Source organism: Cryptomeria japonica, chromosome 8 (assembly GCF_030272615.1).
Source record: "Cryptomeria japonica chromosome 8, Sugi_1.0, whole genome shotgun sequence".
Classification (NCBI taxonomy): domain Eukaryota; kingdom Viridiplantae; phylum Streptophyta; class Pinopsida; order Cupressales; family Cupressaceae; genus Cryptomeria; species Cryptomeria japonica.
The window spans coordinates 497,258,811-497,269,989 of record NC_081412.1 but is presented as its reverse complement, the minus strand read 5'-3'; positions in this window follow the sequence as shown (position 1 = coordinate 497,269,989).

Genomic DNA, 11,179 nt, shown 5'->3' with positions numbered 1-11,179 from the left:
TATAACTCATCTAGAAGGTCCGAAAAACCCAAGACAATATAGATCATCTCATTTTGGCTTAATAATAAGTGCACCACATATTTTTCTTTTCATTAATGAAGTTTACACTTTCTAGATCAATCAATATGATCATTTGTTTAGTTTTAGATTTTAATCACTTAGTTTATCAAATCATTAAATCAATCACTTATAAGAAACAAAGGAATAGACACCCTAATAATATGATATTGAATTGACTTTATTTTACAAAGTATTAGTCAATCATACTTATCTCTTGGTGCCTTTGTATTCTAAATGTAATAAAAGTGGAGATAGGTCTAGATTCCTAGCTTTGCATGCTTAAGCTAGTGAACCCTATTTTCCTTGATTACAAGAACTAATTATAAATATACTTATTTTTCTATGATATCTATTTGATTTTTTCTCATAGTTGGTCTCTTACACCATTTCCATGTTTGCTTTTGATCTTTCCTTACATTTTATTGGTTTTTTTTGTATTTTGTTGCTTTCTTTGGTTTTTTCTTGTACCTAACATCACTTGTCCTTTTTCTCAATTTTTTGTTGTGTGTTTTAGTTGTGGATACAACCATATTTTCTTTTTTTTTTTGCTTCACGCTATTTTCCTTTTTTGCTCTTTTATTTTCTTGTTTGTCCCCTTGGTCAAATTTATTAGGTTATCAAATTATTTAATGCTTCAACACAAATTTTTGGTATGTGGTTGAGGTTTTTTTTCAAAGATCAATTTTAAGACTTCCATTGGATAGCTATCCTTATTAACAAGTTGTCAAAGTTCTGATCCCCAACCTTTACCATATTTTTTGTTCTATGTGTTTTAGAGATTGTTGATCGGACTTCCCTTGCATGGTCTTCCCTATTAGAATAAGGTTGAGGTTCTCTCCATTCCTTGATTTTTAATGCATTTTATATTATAATTCAAGTTTTCATATCACTAATTGGGCTTCTTGTATATAGTTTACCGGTTCTTAACATGTGATTGGGTGTATCTGTGATCCCTATTCTCAAATAGCCCTTAGAAACTATAAATCATTTTTTGATTTTTTCAATATTTTCCTCAATGGTGTAACATTTTTGTTGAGTGGATTAGGTTTTCTTGATGCTTGGTGCCCAATATTTTGCATTTGTTATATTAGCAAGATTGGATCATCAAGGTTCATTGTCCTCTAGTTTACCATTTTTGGTATGGATTATGCAACATGTCCAGCTTTTGATCCTCAATACTTTCTATTGTGATCTTTAATGTGATCAAGTAATTGAAGATTCTTATTTTGGATAACCTTTTTGGTGTTGGTTATTCTATTTATTTTACTTCTAACTCCTAATAGTATATAGGTATTATCTTTTTATCTTCTTGGTTGATAAGGGTTTACTTTCTTGGTTTACCTTCTTTGGAATTGGGTATGTTGTCTGTTCAATGTGCAAATCTTAATTTTTCACACCTTGATATGCTACTAAGATTGGCTCATGAAATATCCTTATGTTAGTTTATCCCATTTGGTAGGAGTTATGCTACATGTTTGACATTCAATCCCCAAAAATTTAGAATTTGATGTGGCTATTGAAATAGACATGGATGTAATGCTTAGTATAGACGCTTTTTGCACACATCTCCTATATGTGTATATTAAAGTTATAAATTTTTCTCCAAGATTGCAACTTGAGGTAGAGAATAGAGCTAAAATACAATTCTCATTACTTTTTACCAACTGGAGAAAATGAGTTGTAATCTAAGAGTTTACCAAAAAAATTTGCTACTAGATCTCAAGTAGACAACCAACATAATTGTTTGAATATGAAAATCAATTGAAAGCCTCCAATACCACATAAATCTCTTTGGCCTCTCCGATACTAGAATTGTATCTCTAGATAGTCAGGCGATGGGAAAATTGCTACTCTTGTACATCTCAATCATCATATTGTAATTGAGGTATTTGTAAGATAATTTGATTTTTCCAATTTTAAAAAATAGAAACAGGGACCATCAATTTCTGATCATATCACTATATATTATATAGAGATTTGATTAGTTAATATATTAAGTAAAACCAAACCTATCTTTTATATTTGGTGTACACCACACCGATTGATATTACTTGTTTATCTTTGTCGGGTTGGGCTAACTTAGAGTATGTAGTGGAGCTCATAATGAACTCGGTTTTGTTCCCTTTTTCATAATGTATCACAATGATCAAGCTACTCCCTCCTCTATGCAAATCTCCTCATTTGTACAAGTTATCTATTTTGATTCATTGCATTACAAAATTTGAGCCATTTATGTATGATTAGTTGGGTTACGATAATATTTTTGAGAATGTTAAGTCGAATAGTCATCTAACCATTCATTTTGTCTTCTCCCAGTCTCTTCATATTTCAAGAGTTAAACAATTATGTATAAACATGAATACAAATTATGTATGATGTAACTCAAAATCTATGAATAATGATATTGCCCCACTTGAGAATGGATGTAGCCTTTTGTGGTGAACCCCTATTAATTTGCATTGTCTTATTTATTTTTTAATCTATAATTTATTCTTTGTTTTTGTTAATTTGCCAATTTGATTTTTAACAATTGGTATCAACGCTGGTTGTGTTTGATCACTTGATAGGAGAGGTTTGAGTTTGAGTGGGAGAAATGTAATCTAAAAATCATCTCAAAGAAGATGAAATCGATTAGAACTAATTTAAAAATTCCTTAGCATGTTAGAATTTGATAAAATACCAATAACTTTTGGTAGAGGATGTAGCAAGGACACTTCTGGAGCTACCAAGAGAAATGGGCCTCAGGATAAACCTATGAAATTTGAGGAATGGCTTGTTCTTGAGGAGATGATTAAGATCTTCATTGAGCATGGGGAAGTGTTTTTTGTAAAAGCATGGCTGCAAGTACTACCGTGTTGTCCAAAGTTTTGATGTCTATGAAGGAAGGATCTTTGAAAGATGAAGATACTTGGAAAGATTGAATGAATGAAGAGAAAAAGTTTATGAGGCAGAAGAGGAGGATATTTGACAGGGTTTTGTGTTGGTTTCCTATTATGCAACATAGGATTTGGGAAACTTGCGATTTCTAAGTTAGAATAGGGTTCCAGAAGAAACATCTCCATACAAGATCTTAAATAAAATTGTGAGGGTGCTTTCAGATGCTGGAGTAGATAAAGCCACCAAGGGGTTTATAGGGAAAACCCCTCTTCATGATGTTGTGTACTCTCAAAGCTCTTAAAGTCTCAATGTTGTGGAGGCTTTGATGGAGGGAAATAAAGGGGGTTTTGTAGATTGGGGAGCACTCAAGGACTCTAATGGGTGGAGTGCCTTACATATTGCAGCAACACAAGGTCATGGCTACTCCACGAAGGCCTTGCTTAGAGATGGTGCCAATGTGGATGCTACCACTACTCTATTTTGTGTTGCCTCTGAATGTCATGTAGACATTGTTGAGGATTTATGGGATTTCTATGTAGACAAAGAGACAAGATTAGATCAGTATGTAATTGGAAAGTTTGATGAGAGTTTTGAGATAGTTTCAAGGACTCTAGCTAAGAATGTTGAATTAAATGTAACTAAGCTCATCTCCTCACAAAATCTAGAACATGTTGCTTCTAGTATCAACATTGGGATTGATTTAGAGTAGGAATTATATACAAATATGATAAATGAGGTTGTTTAAAGTGTAGGTGAAGGTGTTATTGAAGTTAAACCCGTGGATCACATAATTCCTTATTACAGGTAGAATATAGAGAATGTAAGTTTTGCAAGTTAGGGAAGACAAATATTGGTGGTAGAACATTTGTTTCAATGTTTGAGTTTGGAGATGGTGTTCTCTCCACTACAGGCAAAACTCATCTAGGAGGAGATCACTTTGACAAGGGAATTGTTAACTCTGACCTAACATGGAGAAATTCATTTGAAGTGTTCTTGAGTAGAATTTGGAGAAGCTTTAAAAGTCTTGTAACACTTCTAGATTGTGACATTAAGAATGGAAACATAGGGGATATCATTGTACATAGTTGTATGATTTGGACTTCAAGTGGGAGATTTTTGAGAATGTCAATTCCAATGGTCATATGACCATTTGTTTCCTCTTCTCCTTGTCTCTTCATATTCGAAGAATTAAAAAATTGTATATCAACATGAATGTAGATTATATATGATGTAAGTCAAAATTTGTTAATAATAATATTTCCCTATGTGAGAATGAACGTAGCCTTTTATGGTGAACCACTATAAATTAGTGTTGTCTCCTTTATTTTTGAATGTTTGATTTGTTCTTTGTTTTCATTAATAGGCCAATTTGATTTTTTAACAAATCTAAGATATTTCATATTCTTTGATACATAATCAAGAAGAGCTAGTTAGAGAAGAGAGACTCCATAGATCCTCTCCATATCTATCTATAATGGGGTAAAAGTGAATGATGAGGAGATCAAGAGGAAATTTTTCCTTCCCTCCAAGGAGAGATGAAAGTTTCAATACAGATTTCCCTTCAAAAACTTTATCTACATTACATTAAAAAGAGGGAGGCGAATTCACTAGATCCAATCTCTGAGGAAAGAGATTGAATACTAAATGAATTGAAAATGGTGTGAAAATGATAAGTTAAGCCATCTTTTAGAATGGAAGATGGTTGAATGATGTGTATTTTGAGATTGTGTGATTTAGAGGCAAAGAACTGATTATAACTTGAGATAGAAGCGTGGGATGAAGTTGTGCACCTAGATTTGGATATAATATGTTGAGACGAAGTTGCCTTGCAAATTTAAGGAAACGTTGTTGGGACCGTGTTGAAAGTGCACATGGTCCTTCAAAAAATCCATGAAATCAAAATGGTATTTATGCCTCTGTGAATGGAGTCTAAATCTAAAAATACAGTTGAGCACCTACAACCTACACATAGAAAAGAGAGGAAAAGGAGTTTGCCTTCTGGCCAAACCCCATTTTTGGAATTAACCAAATGATGAAAGAAATTACTTCCAAGTAAATGTAAATGAAAGACTGAAATGTAAACCACCTCAAGGGAGGTTGCAATAGGAATGTAGATAGAATTTCTTGCATGTAATTGAATGTTGAAAGGGATCTCCTCTTCAATGGTTGAATCCTTGACTTCAATGCAACACCTAGCCTTGAAGGGAGACTTGAGATGCTCAATGCTTGAAAGGAATGCTTGAATGCTTGAACTTATAATCAATTCAACTTCTAGTTTATGCAAATGGGAATATAAATGCAACTTATATATTAGTCAATTAGGGTTAATTGACTGATTTTTTGTCACAGGCCGACATCGGTTAGGTTTTCCCACTCAAAATGCAAAGACCAAGGCAAATTTTGAAAGATGGAGACCTAATACATTATCAAGAGGAGATAGTTAGAGAAATGACACATGTTGAATCATATTCATCTCTTCTCTCTATCTTATCCTGATGATGGATCATAGAGTATGATTGAAAACATCTCTCTTCTTTGATTATCTCATATCAATACATTATGAAGAGGAGATAGATAGAAAAGAGAGATGTTTTGGATCACACTCCATCTATTCGCTTTATCTTATCTTGATGACAAGCCATGTAGTATGATAAAAAATCTCTCCTTTGGTTAACTCATATCAATACATCATCAAGAAGAGGTAGCTAGAGGAGAGTGACATTTTTTCCATCTATCTTATCTATAATGACAAATTAGGTTGTATGATAAAAAACATACCCTCTTCTTTGATTTTCTCATATTAATGGTGGATCATGGAGTGTGATCTTAAATGTTCTTGATAATGGGTTGTAGTTTGTGATCCAAAATATTAATGAAGTTCCTAATGATGGATTGTGGAATATAAGCTTCACAATATTTTTAATTTAATTATGTATTTTTTTCTTCGTTCACTATTTTGGATCATGTTTATGATACATCAACATAAGGAGATAGCTAGAGAAGAGAGATATTTTGGATCATGCCAATCTCTTTTCTCTATCTTACCCTGATGATGAATAATAGCTCATGATCTAAAATATTTGTCCTCTCTGACTATCTCATATTGATAATAGATAATAAAGAATGATGTGAAACATCTCTCTTCTCTAACTTTGTCATCTTGATGATAGTTCATAGTATATGATCCATAAAATTAATGAATTTATCTTCTAATTATCTTATCCCAATCATGAATCATAATTGTCCAAAAAAAAAAATATTGGCTAGATTATAATTCCTTGCACTAAAGATATTTATAGTGTTATGTTCAGGGTTCTTTAGAGTAGAAATAACATCTACATTTGTGTCTTTATAGATTCAGTAGATTAAGCGTATATATGAGTTTCCATCATATTATTTTTTAGCATCAACTTTTAGGATGTAAGGGAATAAAACAAAAACAGACTATTGAAAATAGAACATAGCATATATGTTAAACATAACAGAGCATGTAGATAGCTATATGTTGCAACATACTAAAATCTTTCATTGATTGGAAAAATAGTTACAGATATAGAACTCTATAGAGTTATTTGAATATCTAAAATCAATGATAAAAAATTACATTCCAGAGTTGTACACCAACATATATTTATATGTAAGATCCCCTTGGTGTAGGAGCACCCTCATGCTCAAAATATCAAATTTGATTGTTTGTCTTGTTTTGTGTTGTTTCATGTAAATAAGATCATTTTGGACCATTAATGATCATTTGGAGTCATTTGTGATATTTTGGGGTCATTTCGATAAATGATGTAAAAGTTGCTCAATTATTTTTTATTAAGGAAAAAATGAGTTTTACAGGGTCCCAGAATGACATAGTTATAGGATACAAGAAAATAAACAACTAAAGTCCACTAAAATAGAGAGGTTGTCAAACAAACAAAAAGGACAACAATCCAAACTAAAAACAAAAATCTGAAACAAGACAGACACTAACCTAAGGACTTTAAAGTCTCTACAATCTCAGCTTCCGGGATATTCATCTCTTGAGCTACCTTCTTCAGGTCCTGGATCTCTTGAATGGAAGACTCTACTTTTCTCTTGAGGTTGGCTCTATTCTATTTGAGGGATAGGAATCCTCTTTTTGGCTTTTATCTTTGTCAACATCCAAGTCTATGAACAAGGTAGCCTGTTGGGTTTTATCCAACTTGTCCACTGATGTACTCATAGAGGCAACATAATTCTTCACAATTTTTTGGCTTCACTTCATAATGGTATTCATGGTTTCTTTGATTGTACCAAATTCTCCTTTAAGATGCATGGTCTTTTTCTTCAATCCACACTACCCATGCAGTATGTTGAGGTTGCCATTTTTCTATCATTTTATCCAGTTTGTGAGACATCTCCCTATTATTGATGTTAATTTCATTAGTTTCATGAAAAACCCATTAAAAAACCCTAAAGAAATCTATAGCACCATTTCTATCAATTGCCAAAATATCATCTAGAAATTTCTAGTTCGATTAAAAGTAATGGTCTTAAGGTTTGATGTCTTTAGGGAATCTGGACCTATTCTCTCTATCAGTGCTAGGGTAAGAAGAGTAGGATCCATCAGAGGTATTATAGGTAGGAAAGGAATCTTCTAGCATGTCCTCAAAATAAGAAACCAACTTCTTTTTAGGAGGGGCCTTCACCTTGTTTTTAGCTTTTGAAAGGGTTTTCATCGAGAAATATTTTTTACCCGAAGGCTTACTAAAAGGGGTTTTCTTAGGCACCTTCTTAGAGAGGGGAGAATATTTTGCTTCTCACTCAGTATCCCATTCATCATTTCCCTCAGACAAACTAGTATCAGTATCGTACCCTTTCAAGGTTGAAGCCAAAATGGGATTAGACAAAGCCGACATGTTTACAAAGTGCTCATGAATTAGATGAATGAGACCAACATGTAGGACAGGGTAACTCCTAGGGCTATTATGATGTTCTTAAATACAATGTTTTAGAGATCACAACAAGTAGTAGGGAAAAGAAATCCTAACCTTGTGCTGGAAATGATTGAGGATGACAAAATGGTATCCATAGACTCTGGTAAATCTATCATCCATCGTGATGTATTCCATAATAACCCTGAGTACCTCCCTCCAAAGCTTCTTAATGCTACCATGATAAAAATAGTTGTTCAAAAATTTTACAAGTGCCTCCTTTTCCTCATCGATTTTCAGAAATTTGATAACCTCTTCATTCGAAAACTTTTTGTCATGAAACAAATTCACCCCCTCTATAGAAAGCCCAATAACTTCCCCAATAAGATTCTCGTCTATCTTCACCTTTCTCCTAAAGAGAATAATTCCTTGCTCCTTGCAATTTTTGGTAAAATACTTCATTGTTTCAAGTTTAGCACCATGGATTTTCTTGAGGAAAGGATTCAACCCCCTATCATTTTGCCTCCACACCTTCTGGTTTTTCTTGTGCTTCTCACAATTTTTTGGCTCAACCCTCTTCCTGCTTCCCCCCATTTTCATACAGACTTTACTTCTCTCATTAGTAGAGCTAATAAGCTTGGCAGTAAACCAACAATGAAACTAAGGCACCCACAAAACATGCCAACCCTCACAACTCGTAAAGATAATTAATGCACCACCACCATATTGAATGATTAAATGGTACCCTTCTTTTCTCCACTTAATGATTATTAAAAATGATAACTTTTCCATGTGTGACATCATAGTCGAATAAGGCTTTGATATCAACTCCTAATTCATTATAAGTATGCCACATTCATCAGCCTATAAGCTTGACCCCTTCATTGGAAAAATAATCAGCCATTGCATTAGCTTCCCTAAAAGCATGGGAAATTATAACCTTTTCGAAGTTGGATAAGAGGGATTTGGCCTCATCAATCTAACTTTTTATGGTACATGATGGGGGGGTTTCCTAGAAGGCATTTGACAATGTTTTTTGAATACCCCTCAATCCATATATTTTTGATATTCATTTTATTAGCAATATCAATAATCTAGAAATCTACTATTGATTCGGCTATGTGATTCGACTGTGATCCCAAGGAGAGTGCCACAACCGAAACAAAAGTTGCTCAATTATTGTCAATGTTGCCATGACAACTTTTACATTGTAATGACAACTTTTCAAAAAGTTGTTAAAAATTAGTTTAGGGTCAATTGAAGGATGTAAAGAACTTTTGTGGGCATAAATAGGCCTCTTCCATATGACCCAAGGGTTGGATACTTTTATAGTTACAATCTTAATTGATAGACACATCATTTTCTTGTGTATTCTCTCATGTTTTTGGTGCAAATCCAACTTGTACAGATTGTACTCATAATTCCATGAACTAATACTAATTGAACTTAAAATCCACATGAAGCTACTTTTATTTGCACTTGGTTTCACTAAATTTCACAAAATAGTTTAAAAAATATTGCAATTTTAGTGAAAATTGGTCAAAACCTTACCTAGGGTAACCACCAAGTAAAAAAAATGTTTTACTTGACTTTTCCATTAGTGAAAATCACCAAAATGGATGGAAAGGTCTACAGTAATTTATTTTATCATATTTCAAGTTTGTAGGTTTCAATGATGAGGTTTGTACATGCAAAGAACTGACTATTGGCCTGATTTTCCTGATATATCAAACTGTCAAAGTAGTGAAGGGCAACTTTGAATGAAATGGTGCATAATTTGGGCTCCTTGTAAAGGAAGAAGTGTAGTGTCCCTCTGTGATTTGGTCTTTATGATAGGATGTGATAGATATTTATGGATTTGTTTAGATTTATTTTCTCTTTGATGAATAGTAGATTCATTATGATTTGATATAGAAAGTTGTTTTTTGATATAGCATGCAGAGAGTTTTTAGTTGCTCCTCATGTTGCTTATGATTTGAGACCTCATTTTTTAGATGTGGGTATCATAGCAGATTATTCCTAGTATCTTCTTACTCATCCATTTCTTTGCATTACTGATCCTACAGACCCTCCTCCCATCTTAGGAGGTGAGGAGTCAGATTCTAATGATCCCGTTGTGAGGAGGCAGAGACAGATGTGAGAGCTCAAAGTTGCTCAAGAGGATGGAGGAGATGAGGGGATGAGGGTGGTGATGATAACGAAGGGAGGCACAGATGAAGAGGACGCATGGATAGAGTTTGAGGAGGACCTTTTGAATAGATTGGTCGAGTTGGTAGGATAGGGAGACCACTTCCTATGGTAGGGAGAGATGCAGTTCAGGTTGTTAGGCATGTAGAGAGGGATACAGGCAGAGGGACTGGCAGGATTGGATCAACAAGGAGACTACCTTCCCTTGGATTAGGTAGAGGCAGTGAATTGGATAGAGGTTGGGGGAGGGGGATTGTTTTTGGTCAGATTTGTCCAAATCCTAGGGTTATAGCAACACAAGGAGGCTAGGATGAGAGAGGAGAATTCAGAGGAGCATGTGCCACTAATTTGTCAATGGATTATGAGATCCACATAGGTTCAGAATCCAGCTCGTGTAGAGACAAGAGAGAGGGCTGGTGATGAGGCTATGCAGGATGCACCTTAGTAGGATGTGCCTCAGTAGGAGACTATGGATGATCACAGAGCATAGATTGATTAGTTGAGAGCATAGATATAGGCTCTCACTCTTGAGAGAGAGCACTGAGGAGATACCAAGATGCACAAGGTACACTTGATCATATACAAGAGGTTGGTTCTAGTACACTCTCAATTGATACTACCAAAGCATTATTTCAGGCTGGGAAGGAGACTGCACATTGGTGGAGATTATATGAGGATCTGGTCTTAGAGAGTTAGAGAGTAGGAAGTTATATGACCATAGTCAAGATGGATACTAGTAGTGGTAGGGTTATGGGGTCTCCTCAGAGGGGTAGAGACAAGGATTGAGGTGCTGGACGATTTGGTGGGTCTTCTCATCTACCTCCATAGAGACGGATAGATTCGAGCAACAATGGTGCTAGACACCCTTGATTTGAGACTTGATTTGTATCATGGGACATTATATTTACATTTATGATGATATGCATACATGGACTTTATATGATGCTTTGATTAGTGATTTATTATGCATGCTATTATGATGATGATGACCTATATGCATTGATTACATGGATGATGACCTTTTCTTGGCTTTATGTTTTACGATGTTATAATGATCTATATGCCTCTATTATATGATGATGAGATTTGTGTAATTTACATGATCTATATGATGATGATGTTTCTATGATTTACATGATCTATATGCATATGAA